Below are 17,544 nucleotides of genomic sequence, written 5' to 3'. Positions count from 1 at the left end.
TCTGCACCTCCACCCTCTTATACACTTACATGGCATGACTTACATGTCTACCCTCATGTCTAACTCTTATATTATTACTATGTTAAGTTTATTTTAATTGTCCATATATTTATATTAGTACTGTTATTATTATTACTATGCTTACATTTTGTACTGTACATATTTATTACTGGTCACTAGAATTTTATCTTGCACTGTTGCACTGTTGGACTTATTTGCACTACCAACTTGACACACACCTCAGACTGGATCACAGTACCAATCCTCAGTACATTCATGCATACCTTATCTATAGTATTCTACTGCTCCTTTAGTCATTGTTGATTGTTGATTGTTGATTTGCTTTTTAATCTTCCTGTTTACATTGTTTACATTGTACTGTATGTTGTGTGTGGTGTCTTAAGCTGCTGGGACCTTGAATTTCCCCTTGGGGATCAATAAAGTATCTATCTATCTATCTATCTATCTATCTATCTATCTATCTTTACTTGTGTATGCCTCAATGGTGAATAAAGCTCTAGGTTACTTATTGCCAAAAAACAATTCCTGCCGCAAGATGGCAGTGCAAGGCAGCTTTTCGGTCACAAACTCAAAAACCTGTTCCACCAAGCGGTTGCACATTTAATAATAATAATGAATGTAGGCTAGCATATCGTGCAATAAATAATATTAGTTTTTGTAGTGAAGAGTATGTTTAACGGGTTTAGAGTAAAATTAACAGACTGTTCTTGGTGAATAGTTATGCGTGTTTTTGAACAATCCTCTGATATCCTACAATTCTGGCTTTTGAATATTTTTAGTTAGAATTAAAAACATTTCCCTCCATCTGCTAAGGTGGTAAACTTCGAATGATATGTTGTTATCCAAAGATTTTACATTGTCAGTAGGCAAAATGATTTGGCATATAGAAGTGCATGCAGTTACATAGTTACTCCTCATGGTGGCACAGAACACACACACACACACACTTGTTTGCCACATCCTGATTAGCTAAATACCTGTTCAACCAACTTTGAACACAGAGGGATTTTTTTCACTTCACCAACACCAACATGATCCCGAAACTTTTCCTCTGCCTGTAATTATTAAAACATAATTTATTTTCAAACTTAATAGTTCTGTGTTATACTTCTTTACTGAATTCAATGGCGTGTAATTCAGTGCTGGCAAAACGAGTTATGGTGATCTGTTTTGCTGACTACACACTCTTGTTAAAAGTGACTGTTTAACATAAATGTGACATTTACCAGGAATGCATGTCCAGGCAGCTGATGTTCCTGTTACCTCTAAATGACTGGAAGGGGTCCTGGACCTTTCCCATATGTCATGGGTCTTTTGAACACGTCTCTCGGCCTTTTATGGTCACTCAGTGAGGAATTAAGTGAAAAGGGGGGAGCCTGCATCCAGGCATTCCAGCAGTTGTGATTCTTGGCAAGGGGCGTCCGAGACCTCAATCATGGCCCTGGCATAGGCCGAACACAGCTTGCAGCTGGGCATGCGGGCCTATTGAGACTTCAGAAACATGCGGGCCTCAGCCTGGGAACAATTTACCCCCTTTTGAAAGTGGAACGAGCTCCCTGGGTAAGCTGTGTGGTGTGCTCATCACACACAGACACAAACGAGTTGGAATCCAGACGGATGGAATCATCCATGTTGCATGAATCGCACACGACTCCACCCCGGGCCGTTATACGCTGTGAGGTTTCACTTACATTGAACATCTTTATCGTCCCCGAGAGAAAAGGAGAAGGAAAGAGAACACAAACCCACAGCTTGTGAGTTGTCAACTGGACAGGCGTTGCGCACCATGCAGCAAAGAGGATTACAAGAATTTAAAATGCTTAAAGAAAACACTCCCTTAAAAGATATAGTTGTGCCAAAACAATATGAAATCAAATTAAACGGCGCCCATAAAGCTCAAAACCTCTCATGCTGTGGCATCCTTAAATGAACTTGTCCAGTTCTGTCCACTTCATAGTTGGCAAGTTGATTTCACTGAAATGCCACAACTATTTGTTTCAGGGTTTCACTGCCCCCATGTGGTTGTGTTTGAAGACCTGAAGGACAATGGGTTTTTTTCTGCCAGATCAGCAATGACAGTTTTATTTACAGATTTAAACTATATCACAAAAAGTTACACATTATCCAGGCTCAGGATTTTATATGACCCAAACTTTGTGAGCTGACATGTCAGACAATCCTAAGAATCTGAAACATATTCCAAAGTCTCTGCAATTAAAGATATTGCTTCACAAAAGTATTTCACTGCTGGAATACAATGTTAGATATTACAAGGTCTGGATGGAGCCAAACTGGCTTTTAAAGATTGTTTTTATATTAATTGGGTGCTAAACTGTACTGTCTTGACAACATTAGCAGACAAGATTAATATACTGTAGCATTAAATTACAATTATAAATGTATTACAGTTATTACAAAGGTCTGACAAATTATTGCTGATAAATCGTCATCAAAATTAATATTAATGTTTGAATGCACCCATGAGCATCAGCACATTTGGGTAAAGATACAGCTCACAAAAATGCCTAAGAATCTATTTTTCATCTAGGCCCAAATTTAACCTCACTGTTATCTAATCACTGAATTATTTACAAAGCGTTTGGCTCTATTCTCTTTTCCAAAGAGAATACACATCAAGCTTACATCTAGCTCACTGCATTGCATGATTGTGTCATAGTCTTTGATATAGTGTATACATCAAGCAAACATCAACTGTCATTCATTCAACTGATTGGAGCAATCCACAGCATAGCTTTGGTAAATCAATGACCAGTCCCTGTGTGATTCTGCTGTTTGTGTTATGCACCATAGCAATACAGTGTAGGGTCCCTGACATAGCATATTTCTTTTATTATCTTCGTTCTGTTTGTCTGTTGTCCAGCCACAATTAAAACTGTAAGCTTGGCTGTGAATGAAAGAGAAAATCTGGATCTGCTTGTGTAAACCAACTTGATGAAAGAATGTTTTAATGAATAATTAAATGAATTCCTGTCACTCTGTCAGAGTTCAACCGGCAAACCACAACAGCATTTTGAACACTTTGGCTTAAATACTCCCAAACCTCCGCAGATTTGGGATCCGATATATAGCTGTCCAGTCTACAGCTGTAGCGCACCCACGTAACAGTCTAACGGAATTATGTCTTGTGTATTATTTGCTTGACAAACAAACTTAAATTGTGGATAAGCAAAGTTATGCATATTATAGGGTGACCAGACGTCCCCGGTTTCAGGGGACAATCCCCATTTTTGGTTGCCTGTCCCCGGGAAAATACAGGAAAAACTACAATGTCCCCGTTTTTTGAAGATAAAACTTGTATATTTCAATCAGATTGATAGTCAAACTGAAACTGTCCCCGTTTTTTCCACATTTTTGGGATTATGTCCCCAGTTTTGGCCTCAGACATCTGGTCACCTTAGCATATTAGTAAAAATAAAAAGCTGTTGTAGGGTATCACTGGATGACATGCGAGAAGTGACTTTCCACAGTGAAACATATACCGCAGATTCAGCCCATGTCAACTGGCTTTAATGCTTTACTCCTGACATATAGCCGCCGTGATCGTTAGCTGGTGTCAGAGAGGCCTTTTCATCTTGTGTGTTTCTTATGCTCATCACTCGCTGTCAGATTGGGTTTAGCAGCAGCTTACTCTCCTCTGGTGCGCCTACACTGATTGCCAATGAATAGGGCGCTGGATGCAGGAGATGGACAGAGCGAGATTGGTTCATCATGTGCAAGGAACTGAACAGGCAAGAGATGATACAAACAAAAAAATATGACATGTTGTATGTTTGACTTGAGACACATGCTCTCTACCTCTGGAATGTGGTGTTGGACTGTGGAGGGATTTAATGTAATCCCTTTTTTATGCACCATCATGAAATGCTTCAAAGGGGGGTCTTCGGAAATTCCACTGAGGTAAAATATGTCTGTCTTTGTAGAGGCGATTTGGGTCTTTGGCTAACTAGCTCAGATGAATGGCTATCATGTCCAAGAACTCCTAACTGGATTCAGCACTTGACAGCTGGATGAAACCGGACTTAGTGACTTATTTGGCTTGGATTCCTATTGGGCTGCGTAAGACTAAACCCAATTGAACTCTCCACCAATAGCTTGCTACGCTTGTAATAAGGAGCAGTAAACAGATGTTTAAATTGGTGAAATGACAGTAATGCCCCAGCTATCCATTTCTTACTCCGGGCACTCCTGTCCTGTTAAGCATGGGGATAGGAGCCACTGACCTCATAGGTGTGTTCCTGTTGCACATGTTATCAAGGGAATACAGGGGGTGCAGGTGGACTCAACATGTTCCCTAGAACGTTCTGTTTTATAGGTGCCCTGCTGATAGGTATTTGGATGTTTTTTGAACCATAACAAAGTGGTTTCCCTAACACCCTAAAGCCCTATAGATGACTGTGTTCCTGGAGATGCCTGCCCTTATCTGACCCTCGACTGGAATCTGTGGTCCCAGGCCAGAGCCTACAGTTTGGAAGCATTTCTGCCGCCGCTGGCTGCGTCACTCGGAGCTTTTAAAGATAATCCTGAGAACCTGTGAAATGCGTCTGTGGTTGCGTGAAATAAATTTCAACACTGTGCTCGGGCGGGTTGGGCAGACACGCCTGGGAACGCTATGGAGAGTCATGCACAATCTCATCAGATTCTATCTGGCACTCTCTCTCTCGCTCTCCCTCTCACACACACACACACACACACACACACACACACACACACACACACACACACACACACACACACACACACACACACACACACACACACACACACACACACACACACACACACACACACACACACACACACACACACACACACACACACACACACACACACTCTCACGTACGCACACACACACACTCACGTACAGTACGCACACACATACGCACGCACACACAGAAAACCGAAATGGTGAAATTCCAATCGTCTGGAGTCTTTGCGTGCCAGCAGCATTCTCTCAAAATGAAAAAAGGGCTTGGATAAAGACACTGCTTTTCTTATTGGCACCCTCTTCATGTTTAACCATGATCCACTTCAGCACAGTTACAGTTTATGATATGTACATGAACACTAATGCCATAATTATAGTGGAAATATAAAATGGATTTACTTCACTTGTAATTCATTAGCCTGCAACACCAAAGGCGATAGGCCTACTGAAGTCTGATCATTAGCTCAAACAACACTATTATTTATTAACGACATTATTAAGAAGCAGAGTGACACGACAGTGCCTCATTAGAAGTACAAATAATCATGGCAGGATTATATCTAGATTATTCCATTTTAATGGATGGAAAACACCCTTATTTAATGGCTTAAGCAAATGAACATTTGCTGCTGTCCTCATTTAACAAGGCACCTGTGTCATTACCCATTTGGTATTTCAGAAGAAGTGTGGAAAATGTGTGGAACAGGCATGCAACCATATTGTAATATGATGGATTTTCAAAACAGTGACCGGCTCCTTGCAAGGCCTTTCATCTTTTGCCGCTAAAACAAGTTCACACTTCACACTCATGGGTGTTAGTAGTTATTGATGCGATGTGGCACTACTACTGTAATTATGCAGGAATATGTAATTAATCAAATTCAACCTCAATTTTGTGAAACTAAATTAGGTCATTTTAATGCTGGTTTTGAAGCGTCTAATGTAGCTCTAATGTACAATACTGTACAAACCCACACTGTAAAGGCAAGGTTTTAGTTATGGGTGGGAACATAAGGCAACCTAAACAGCACCTTCATGTCGGTGTTGTTCACAAGTAAAGTCATTAGCAAAGAAACTTGTATGATTTGTTTAATTAAATTATTTTCATTTTTCATATATACAGCTCACAGAGTGCTCCAGACTTTACCTCAAGAACAGCTGTGAAAACAGCTGCTTTGGTGATTCTTCCAAAGTCCAAGAGGGAAAAAAACAAGATGGTCATTTATTAGAGACGCTGAACATGAGGCTGTTTTTAAAAAGTGTCGGTTATTTCCTCAAGACATTTGCGCGGATCCTCCACAGACAACATACCTCCCCGCTGGCCTCATGCATGTCCGTCTTGATCTGGCCTACACACACTGCTTTCTTTGGCCGACAGCTCCTCATCCAGACAGTTATCGGCTCTTAAGGAAACACCATCTGAGATAAGGGGGAAATGTCACGCTTGCATTACTATTTCGGGGTCGTCTTTCTGACTGCATCTCATCTCTGCAAAAATGCAGGTGGTATTTCTAGTGATAGACAAAGTATTTGGCGTGAAGTTTTGTTTCAGGCTTAAGTGCTGTGGCTTCCTAGCCTGAATGATCAGTCAAAGACCAAAGGGATGTGAGATGTAATAAGGGGAATGTATTACATAAACCCAATTGGTTTCAGATGAAAGTAATAGGTTTTTCATGGGTCTGGGTGAGTCGGACTGTACTGAATGTGAATGTGGCTGCATGCAGTTACTACCTTCGTAATGTCCCTGGACATCACTATGACACCATTTACCGTCTGTTTTTGAACATTTTGCAACAGCTGATCATCATTGGTTTATTTGCCCTCACATTCATTCACACTCTGTAAGGCTTGTTTTAAGATCATGTTTTTGGCGACCGGTCCGGTGTACTTATCATTGTCTCGGTTACACTGTGGCTGTTGCTCTCCCCAGACGACTGGAGAGCCAGGCAACCAGACGCAGACACACCAGAGCCACAACCGTCGTTTGATCTCAATATCTACATCAATTCAAAGAATGCCGATGCTCGCTCTCTCCCTCACGTGTCTCCGAACATCTGTTTCCCCTCCATCATGCTAAATGAAAACATAACAACAAGCCATGTGGCACACGCTCAAGACTAAAACACACATCAGACGTAATGGGGAAGCAGCAAATTGAATTTCCATTTTTCCGTGTTTTTTCCTTGTTTTTCAGGATTTCAAATGTTGTCATGCCACGGTGTTGGGAGCCCAGTTTGTTTGTAAGTTGATAATTTCCCCATGACCAGAGAGAGCTGTTGCAGATATTGCAGCTTTCAGAGTTTTAGAGGGGTGATTCACCCCCATCGCTTGTAATCATCCCAAGAAGAATGTCTGCACAGAGGAACAAAAACAATTCGCTAAGTGTTTACAAATGAACCCAAAGACTTCACAAGAGGCTGTGCACTAATGTTGTCCTTGCCTTTCTGAAAAAAGACCCCTCTGGTTGCCCATCCGAAAGAAGGTAATTGGTTTAAAAACAGTATGCTAGTCACAGGAGAGGCCGATCATCACCACTCATCATCACTGATCTGAACAGATAACATGCTGGCTGGCATCTCACTGGCCTATTCCTTTCCCACATTAGCATGTGGTTCTGTGCTTCTACACTCAGACAAAAACAATAGGGAACTTTTTTCAATTTGTTCTACCAAAGATAAATATTATGGCCACTGTTTAGACTGACATCTACACCTGAGCATAAACATAAGCATCCTTTCCTTTTTTTCCCAGAACACTCAAATTGATTAACGTTAGCTGTAACAACAGCTAAGAAACCCAAAATAACTTGCTAACCACATACAAAATCTGCTTATTTTTTTTTTTTTTTTTTAAAGTTTTCCATGAACTGAGTCACGGCTGATTGTTCCATCCTTCTTTGTTAATACAACAACAAAATTAGAAAAGAACAAAACAAAAAAAACATGAGCTGCACCACTACCTGCTCTGTGTACTGTAAGTGTGCGGACCACTGAGGCCTTCTGGAGCTGTGCTGTGTTGAAAGCAACAGGCTCCCCCTCTGCCAACCCAGCACGCACCTAACTCTGTGGGTTTCCGTCCGTGCACTAGTCCCTCGAGTTCTTTCCTCTGATTTATTGTACAGGCAGTTGTTGTCAGTTGGTGTTTTCAGCAGTAAGTCATGTCATTAGGTTAGTCCTCTTGGAGGCTTAGAACTTTATATCTGAGGGGAACTTTTGATTATTTTGACCGCGCGAACGCTCCCTCAGCACCACAACCTCTTCCTGAACCCAGACTGTCACTCTCCGGGGTTCTGGCACAGCCAAGACTTTACCTGACTCGAGCTACGGCTAAGTTGCATGTTCCCTGGCTGACATTTCCTCAAGCTCATAAAAACGCACAGGTTCTGTGTGTTTGAATGGAACAGGATATCTCAGTAAATATTTGAGTTATAACACTGTATATACCTCCACTTGTTGTAATCTAGAACTTCCAGGAAGGTTGTGTGTATGTGTGTTTGTCTGTGATGCACATTATCTGCTAAACATTAAGTGTTAATCGCTAATTTGCTCTCAGAGTACAGGCCTACATCAAGTGTTTTGACCTTACCGTGAGAGATCAGAAGAGAATGGACACCATGGCAGCCATGTGCTTCTCAATCTGGTTTTATGATATTTATCATCTTTATGCATCCTGCGCTGAAGTAATGACTCCTTGACACAGATCCAAGTCCCTAGATAGCAGTAAAGGGGAAATCCTGGCCCAGTCACTTTGTCCAAGAAGCAGTGCAGTTGATGAACTTTACAGATCCACCACGCTCCACATACCACCATGCCTCCAAGTAAACCTATATGCGCGGCTTCAAGGATTTTTTTTATGTTCATATTTTATAAACCAGAAGGGTTGACTGGTGATCAACTGTGCACTTTAAGTTGAAAATATGTGGCTACTCCAAGCCATCAAACATTCCTGTCAGCTGCAGCGTGACTCACAAGATGGGCCGATATAGTTACACTAGTTTTATCCTTTAAGCAGAAACGCATCATTTTATCAGCCATTTAAAAGCGCAGGAAAAAAGAGCCATATTCACCAATCATCAATCACAATACACTGCAGATAACATACTGAATTTTGGATTGGGGCTGGTGGGACTGATTGGGACTATGTGTGCGTGTGTGCGTGGCGGGGGTACTGGATAACATACTGAATTTTAGACTGGGGCTGGTGGGACTGATCGGGACCGTGTGTGTGTGTGGGGCGGGTGCGGGCGGGTGGGGCTGTATGCCGGTGTAACTCTCAGGAAGGTTACAGGGTGTTAATTGCTGGGTTGGACAGTGGGTGCAATGAAACGTCTATGTGAGTATGACATACTGTTTAATGCTATCTTACACATTGCATTTAAAGCTGTCATGCAAACATAATATTTTTTATGAGGCATGCATTGGGCTCCTTGGGCAATGACCCAGAGGCCTTCGGGTTGCTAACACATGCTCTGGCAGTCTCCGCTTTCACACCGATCCTTCCTGGAACTTATCTAAATGTTATTAGAGAATTAATGGGGCATTCACAAGCACTTGGGTGGAGATATAGGCTGATCGTGTCGTGACAGACGCCATGCATGATATAAAGCGCCAGTCAAACTTGCGGTCAGACATCTCATTTCTAACTTATGCCTCGCTGAACACATGTGGTGTCTCTCAATCTAAACCAGAAATGAGGAGTTCTGAATGTAGATGTCATTCTCCCCCATCTTTCATCACAGGCTCCAGAGTTAGAGGGAGTCCACTGCCATCCACCTCTTAGGGGAGCAATTTGTTGTCATCTGCTAGAGGACGACACTGATTTTTATATTTCTACTTTTTTTATTAGTCAAACAGCTGCTGGCGAACACGAGATAGATCTTTAGCTCTTCTGGCATAGAAAGGCCAAAAAGGGGTGCTCTGCACTGGAGGGGAAAAAAACAGGCTGTGGTATACGTACCAAAAGCACGTACCTACATATGAGGGAAATATGGTTTATATCAGTGAACAATCAAACAGTGGAGTTTTAGCTGATGTGTCAGAAAAAAAAAACGCCGGTATTGAAAACAGAAACAGATAATGGAAAAAGTGAGCGCACATACGGAGATTATTCATTGATGGAATTTCTAAATGCACCACATCCAAGAATTTTAGTGCTTTCTAAGGCAGACTTCATGAGAATACAATTTAAAAGGCTATTTCCTAAACTATAAAATAGTAGGTATCCCTCCAGTATGCTTGTGTTGTAAATCGATCATCATCAAAATATTTGGGTGGGTGGCAGTCTCTCCCTTAGCAACAATATGAATATAATGATTCTGAAGTGTGTATGACATGTAAGTTCTTTACTGTAACCTAATTTCTTTACCTTAAATTGTTCTAGTGGCACGATAGAAATGGTTTAATGGTAGGAACCATATCAAAAGCGTTGATGGAAATCATTCTCTGTAGGAGGTAATGTTATCAGTCAATTCCCACTACATTTCGAGACATGAGTTACAGTACAGTTGCGAAAAAATCGTTGAGCAACGAGCATCATAAACATTGATTTTTCATCCTGCCAGTTTCCAAACCGAAAATGAGAAACAAATCTCCAATTTGCTTAGCTATATATCTGTCTGCATGTGACAAGGCAGTTTGCCTCTCTAACCAGCTCACAACATGGGGCCTTGGAGTCCTCCCGTGGCTATCAATGTTCTCACTCAGTTTTACTATATCCGGTCAGACATTACCATTACATTTGGGGGTTCCACTTAATGGCGAGGAGGGTTGCACTAAATCAGCCGGAGTGTGGCAGCCAATTAGTGCTGTAATGCCTACACCTCTGCTTGGAGATGTTGTTAATACACCTTATGAGGTCCAACTTCCAGTAAATTAGAGTTTTATTGCGACAACTGAGAGATCGTTGGACTCTCCCACCTCTGGACCGGACGGGAGGATGGTGTAATGCTACTTTGTTGTGAGACCCATGGAAACTTTTCTGTTGCGTACACACACAAACACGTACACACAAACACATACATGCGTACACGTGCACACACACACGCATACACAAACGTGCGTACACACACAAACACGCACACAGTACACACACACACAAACACTTGTACACACACACGTACACAAACATGCACGTACACACATACACGTGCGCTCACACACACGCACAATTAAATTCCATTTACTGAGAGTTGATGATAACATGATAGACTTCATTAGCAGAAGGTCTCATTGTGTCTGTCTCGCATGAGATCCTCCAAAACATGGCATCTCATTGCCTCATGTCTGAGCTCTCTTAGGACAGTGGATCACTTTGATGTTCTAGACATGGGCCTAATACTGACAACTGATTTCAAACAAAGGGTGACTGATGTAATTCATGGCATGGAGCGTGCCAGGCACAGCGTCTCAATTATACAAGGTTGATCCCCACGTACTTTGGTCTACTAAATGCAGATACACAGCTGTAAATTATTTCCATGCTCAAACTGACATACTGTAGCCCTTGGCAAGTTCGCCCGAACTGATCACTGGTTTGTCTGCGAGACTGCAGTTCTATAGCCGTTCCCACTGACAGGTATGCGAGGTGTGAGTTATGAATGAAAGCAGTTACCTGTCATGATGTCATCCCTCAGTGTATTGGATGCACATTTTAATTTCTGACTAGATATCGTCACTGATATTTCCAAGAATGCAATAGGGAGGCTGACTGAGGAGGATGTATTGTTTCAAAAATGTTTTCTGCCGTTACAGAGAAATGTTGGCCCTGGCGTGAAGCTGTCGGATGATAGAGTATTGTTTGGTCTGTTTGGCTGATGAGCAAAGCCATGTGGTAGAAGATGTTTCACTGAGCAGCAAGGGCCGAACCGACGAATAAATAAAAACTCAGTGACACTACATATGTGTCACACATTTCATGTCTGGATAAAATGTCATAACTCTAAAAAATGTTAGATTTATGAGAGACACGATTCCGACACGTGACAGGTACAGAGAATTCCTCCCATATGCTATGATTCCCCCAATCTCTCATGTGTTAGAGTAAACTCATTAAGTGTTACAGGAGCGGTAGCGTTGCTGTCTGACAATCTGTCGGCCTGAGTTGGATTCCCCACCCGCTGTTGTTTGTGTGTGTGAGTGCGTACAGTGTACACTGTATGTGTTGCTTTGAAAGAAAGTCTTTGCTACATATCAGCCATTTTACTTTACTTTACAAATTGAATAGAGACGAATAACATCACAATACCTGCATGGTTTATGTTAGGATAATGATTAGAGTTCATGTTGAATTTGTTGTTTTGAATGGTTTAATTACCCAGTTTAATGCTGTTTGCTTTCATGATGGCCAAGACACACTTAGGCAAATATACAATCAAGTTAGTATCAAATCAATGGTCAGAGACAAGGCTCAACATTAACTTTTAAAAGTAATTGCCAGCTTTGCCAGCTTGGCAACCAGGCATGATGTTTTAGTTGTCAAAGCCAACCAAATCTGGTTGCCACTTGTAACAGTTACAGTATGTAGCCAAGGGCAACTGGGCAGCAATTAAGCTTAATGTCGAGCCCTGGTCAGAAAAAAATGCAGTTTTATTGCAGAATGGATGCTGCCTCAGTGTCAGGTGTATTGAGACTGCTGTAGTGAGTAAATGCACGTGTTTTTCTCTTGATAAATACTTGATATCGTCCAAACAAATGTGACTAATGGCGGAAAAGGACTATGTCCAAAGTGCAGCTTTATCATCTGTTTAACAGCAGGTGCAGACCTAACAGACCACCATGAACACAAGTGTGAAAACAACATTTCCATGCATCCATCATGCAGGGATTGGACACATTGTTCGATCGCTACACTTGTGTGTGTAGTGCCTATTTCAAAAGTATATGTAGGTTAGTGCCAATACAGAGTACAATCTAACTCTTCCATGACTCATTCAACTGATTCAAGAATATGTCCTACTGGGACACTGGGACCTTAACAAATTGTATCAGCACACTTAAGGTTTATTAACCATGGTGATATCCGTCATTAACTGTACGCCTAATCTTTTCATGATTGACCATTAATAGTGGTCAGGGTCCCTCTCCAAATATTTGACGTTTCCCAACATAGCTAACTTAAGAACTAAAATGTATAACCCAATAAACAAGCAAAACTCACGTTCAAGGATGTCTTGACAAGTCAAATTTGGAATATGGGGTTTTGGGAAAGTGTATGACTGTGTTATTAATCAGATAAACTTGTTAACCTAAACAAGACTAAGAGAACTGAGGCATGTACTGTAAGTGCAATAAACGCTGTCACTTTGTCAAGTTAAGGATAGGCACAACTGACTCAAAAACATTCTAAATATTGGACATGCTGTGCAATTTGGCTCGGTAATTACCTTTCAGGAACTTTTCACGATTCTCTGTGAATTCTCTTGACTAGTTGGAGAGAAATGCTAGTGCTCGATAAATACAACTTTGTGTTATTGTAAGGCTCCATGGGAGTATCAGGCATTTTCAAACATTGATGGATACTGTACATGGTAAAAGGTCCTGAGAAAATAAGCACTTGTCACATTTTTCCGCAGTATGTTATTTATGTTTTTAAAGCCTAATTAGGAACGGATATGCTATTCATAAGGTCATATCTGTTGCAAAAATTTTATTATACTGTACATCAGTGAATTTATTCGATTATTTATCAGTAAGACAAATATGTAAAATGGGGATATTTGTTTGCAATACATCAAAATTGTATTGTGCAATGACATTGCATACAGCTTGTCTCTGTGCTTATTTGTATTGAGCACTATCCAGTCTCCTTCTATCATTCTTTAAACACGTAACAAGGTCCGGACATATATTGAATGCAGAGTCATGCATATTAGACCACCACAAATGGTGAGAGTCAACGAGAGAGTTACATTCTCAACATCTGCCAAATGATCACAAAACTTCAGTCCATTTTTATAAACAGTCTGACATCTTGTATCACCCAGCTTGGGGCAGTTGGAACATTTGTGTTTATCCAATGACCGGAGCTATGATAAAGATCCTTTGATTCAAGACTTACGAATACTACAGCAGACACCTATCTGACGACGTATTCGTTTTCCTTGGGTCAGAATGTTTGGTAATGCTGTTTATGTATGTGTTTAAAGAAACGACTCCATATTTCACAAGGGAGGAATTACGGACAATCCATCATTTTTCGGTGTGCAAAGGGGTTTAAATCATATCCCTTCGCCAAGCTCTCGGAGTGCTAGGGCTATTTGGAAATGAATTCCAGAACTGGTGACTACAATCCTAAGTGAATTTCTGAGGATATATATCAGCTCTAACTGGATGAAGTAGTATTTTCTAATTAAGGGAATACTGTGCATATCCTTCCAAGGTTGATTCAGAGCTGCGAGTTTTTGTTTGATTTCATTGTTCACTCTGTCTTTGTACCTGACTGACATCCATCATGATATCTGTTCCAGATGCGAGGCTGGTTCCAGGGTTTGTACTCTCCTAGTGCTATTAGGTCACTGTGTTTCAAACAATTGGAGATGGCTTGCACATTGTTCCCCGGGCGAGTGCTACAAAGAATTGGCTCTAAAATATGGAAATGTTTGCTCCGCATTTGGAACACAACTCTGGGGGAATGAATGGTCTGAATTCAATTTGGAGTGTGGGGGGGGGGGGGGGGGGGGGAGTTAGGTGACAGACGCACAAATGAGTAGACCTATAGTGTGGGGGTTTATACCTCATATTTGGACTGAAGTTCACAATGAGGAAATGTTAACATGTGGGGAGTGGATACTCTTTCACAGTGTAGGATGCACATGATATATTACAACTACAATCAGGCATGACAAAAACGCCAGTGTGCTCAAAAAGGCACTTGGGTCAGGTGAACCTCCCTTCCAGGTGAACCCGACGTTCGGTGGGAGAGTGGGGAGTAGTCACTTTACAATGGAACACCATTGCCTATTACATACTTGAAGGAAATAAGTCACAGTCTACAACACAGTTCCAAAGTACCTCTAATATGATGCGTTGTCATCAGGTTAAATATCACAGTTACACCTCTTGCTCACTGAACCTCTTTAAATCATCCATGTTAAGAACACGACAACTACACAAACACAAGTGAGGTCTCAGTGGAGTGTCTAAACATACTCCTAATCAGTTGCAGGCATGTATCTGTGCTAGCTCTCTGCCATTGGGCGCGTCACTCCGTTGAAATTATATGGCTCCATAGAGTGTTCTCATGCATAAACAAGGATAATTCCCAAGTTAGGATCATATCCTATTTGATTCTGTAATCAGCGGTGGTTGCTGGCAGCAACCTGACGGCCAGCCAAGATGAGCAGAGGCTGCTCTATAGTGGAATGCCTACAGTGTGCTTGCCCCAAGGTTGAAAACTGAGACACTTGGACAGGAAGGCAAGGGTGTTCAGAATGTCTGTTTCATTCGTCTCTTCGTCTCACACTCACTTGCACACAGGCCCAATAAAATCCCAAGAAAATACCCAAATACTCACAGACACACATGCAGATATACGCTTGTTCAAACTTTCCTGTACACACACTTGCAGACAACACACACCAACACACGCAAGTGTTAAAATATGTTGCCAACCGCAAACTGATGACTGAGGTCCAGTGATTGGGTTTTGCCAAGAGTAGGTTTCAGTTGGAATCAAAAGTCTAGTCAGTGCAAAGAGAGCATGACACCCAATACAAATCGTGTTTAAATAATGGCTGCTATTCGCATTGAGTCAACAGCACCATGTCAGCAAGGCTGCACTGACTGTCTATCGGTATTTGTGCTGTAACACACTTTGGCAGTTTGGCGATGCACTTCACTTTACATCACTACTATGCTTTTCATTGTGTCCGGCTGGACGATCAGGATGAATAAACATTACCTATTAAACAGACAGGAATGGTTTTGAGGGCCATCACCACATTTCTGTCGTTGAACGTCTGCCTGTATTACCTCATCCTAAACTATCTAAGAAATGCATTGTGGGAAAGTGACTCACTGGCTCAGTTTTGTTTTATTAACCAAAGGCATCCACTAGCCTTTGTGGGACACTCTGGAAAAACAGACGATGGATTGAAGTGGAGTTTTCATGAATTTTAGTCTCATGTCGATCCACTGTCTGTTACCATGGAACCAGATTCCACAGGATATGTTCTTGGATGGAAAACCAAAGGGCCTGTGACTGCTCAAACAACGTGCACTTCACAGAGCCTTCCTTCAGCTGAGCTTACACTGAGGTAGCTCTCAGTGTTTGTCCATTAACTGTCCATTGTTAATACATAACGATCATCATTTACACCTTATTAAAATAGGCCTGTTTCTGCACATGACACCAGAGAGCATGGTGTGCTGTGAACAACAGACATATCGGTCCTGTTTTTACTCTTCATAAAAAGGGCTCATTTATTTTCCTAATTGTTTGCAGGACACCAAAATACAATGCTGGAACTCAAACCTGTTTTGGAATATTTTGTTTCTGTATTGAGTTTGACCTATACTTTTCATGTAAACAGTCGCCATGTAACGCAATAGCAAGTTCTAACATATGTTTTATGATTGATGTTCCATGCATTTCATTTTGAATTCATTCATTTGGTTTGACACAGAGGTAAGGACAAGATCAGCATGTAACCTTCCAAACAAAACACTAGTAGGCTATTAGGAAACTTAAATTGAGTGAAAGTAGGCTACACTGCATGAGTTTTAAAGGCAGGTGTACGGTGGCCGAGAGGTGTGTATCCAATTCCTTTCTTATTTTGTCTTTAAGCTTATTCCAGAGAATGTCTACTTATTCCTTGTTTTCATTTGAGAACAACCAATTGAGTGATGTCTTGCTTCTATTTGCAAAATCTACACAAAAGACTCACTGACTGTATAATTAGTAGCCTATTGCTTCATGAACAGTTTAACTCCAATTGCACTTGATTACTTTAAAGTGGGGGTCTCCACAATTTGGAAATGATAGAGATAGGTAAGTAGGCTAGCTAGGCTATACAATATTGTTTTCTTTCCTGAACACCACTTAGCAGTTTCTTATTCTAGTGTAAAAGACTCATTTCGTTTCGACAGTGCCTTTAAGTCAGAGATGAGCAATGTGTAGTGTAGTGTAGTGTAATGTCTTTGCATCTTTACAAACGAAGGCAGAGTACGAATGGGTAACGCCAAATGACTTTGGGTAACGCTAACGATGATGCGCCGTTAGCAGGAAGTAAGTGTCTCTGGTATAACGACTAGGCCCTGAAACTGATATCCACAGTAGAAACACATAGCCTACCGCATGCATTTTTGGGGGACATCTGCTTGCATTAGTTTGAACATCTCAACCGCCTACATCCTGAAATAGCTGTTGTCACACTGGGTCTGAGGCATAGCCTACCTTGTCTCGTTGCCTCACAGACATCTCTCAGCTTGTGTGCATGCTTCTAATGTAATGAACCGTCGTGGGCTGGCAGCAGCCTAGCTTCTTGACGGCGCAGGCGCATGCTCATCACTACTTGACTGCCATGTTGACTGCCTGCCTTAATGGTACCAGTAGGCTATTTGATTTCTTCTGTGTGGTTTTTGTCTCTTTGCACAACTGTCTTTCCAGGTAGATCCAGTGAAAACAACTCGACAGCTTCTCTTTAGGAACTAATTGTAAGCTATTGAACTTTGGGTAAAGCAACCAGTTAAGTAGGCATAGGCTAATTGTAATTGGGGTAAAGCAACCAATATGGCTAGCCTAAAGCAGAGAGAGTTGAGATAGAGAGAGTTGCGACACTCTTTGATGTTGCCGCCACGATC

At 41.4% G+C, this 17,544-nt stretch overlaps 1 long non-coding RNA gene across 1 annotated transcript; it reads right to left on the bottom strand.

The window, feature by feature from the left end:
- Positions 1–5,894: 5,894 nt before the first annotated feature.
- On the bottom strand, positions 5,895–17,258 carry LOC134099133 (uncharacterized). The gene is made up of 3 exons (XR_009941112.1): positions 17,138–17,258; positions 6,059–6,166; positions 5,895–5,931 (listed from the first exon to the last, which is right to left on the bottom strand). It is a non-coding gene; the product is annotated as an uncharacterized LOC134099133 (long non-coding RNA).
- Positions 17,259–17,544: the final 286 nt, after the last annotated feature.

The sequence above is a fragment of the Sardina pilchardus genome, chromosome 13 (genome assembly GCF_963854185.1).
Source record: "Sardina pilchardus chromosome 13, fSarPil1.1, whole genome shotgun sequence".
Classification (NCBI taxonomy): Eukaryota; Metazoa; Chordata; class Actinopteri; order Clupeiformes; family Clupeidae; genus Sardina; species Sardina pilchardus.
This window is presented reverse-complemented; position numbering and strand designations above follow the sequence as displayed.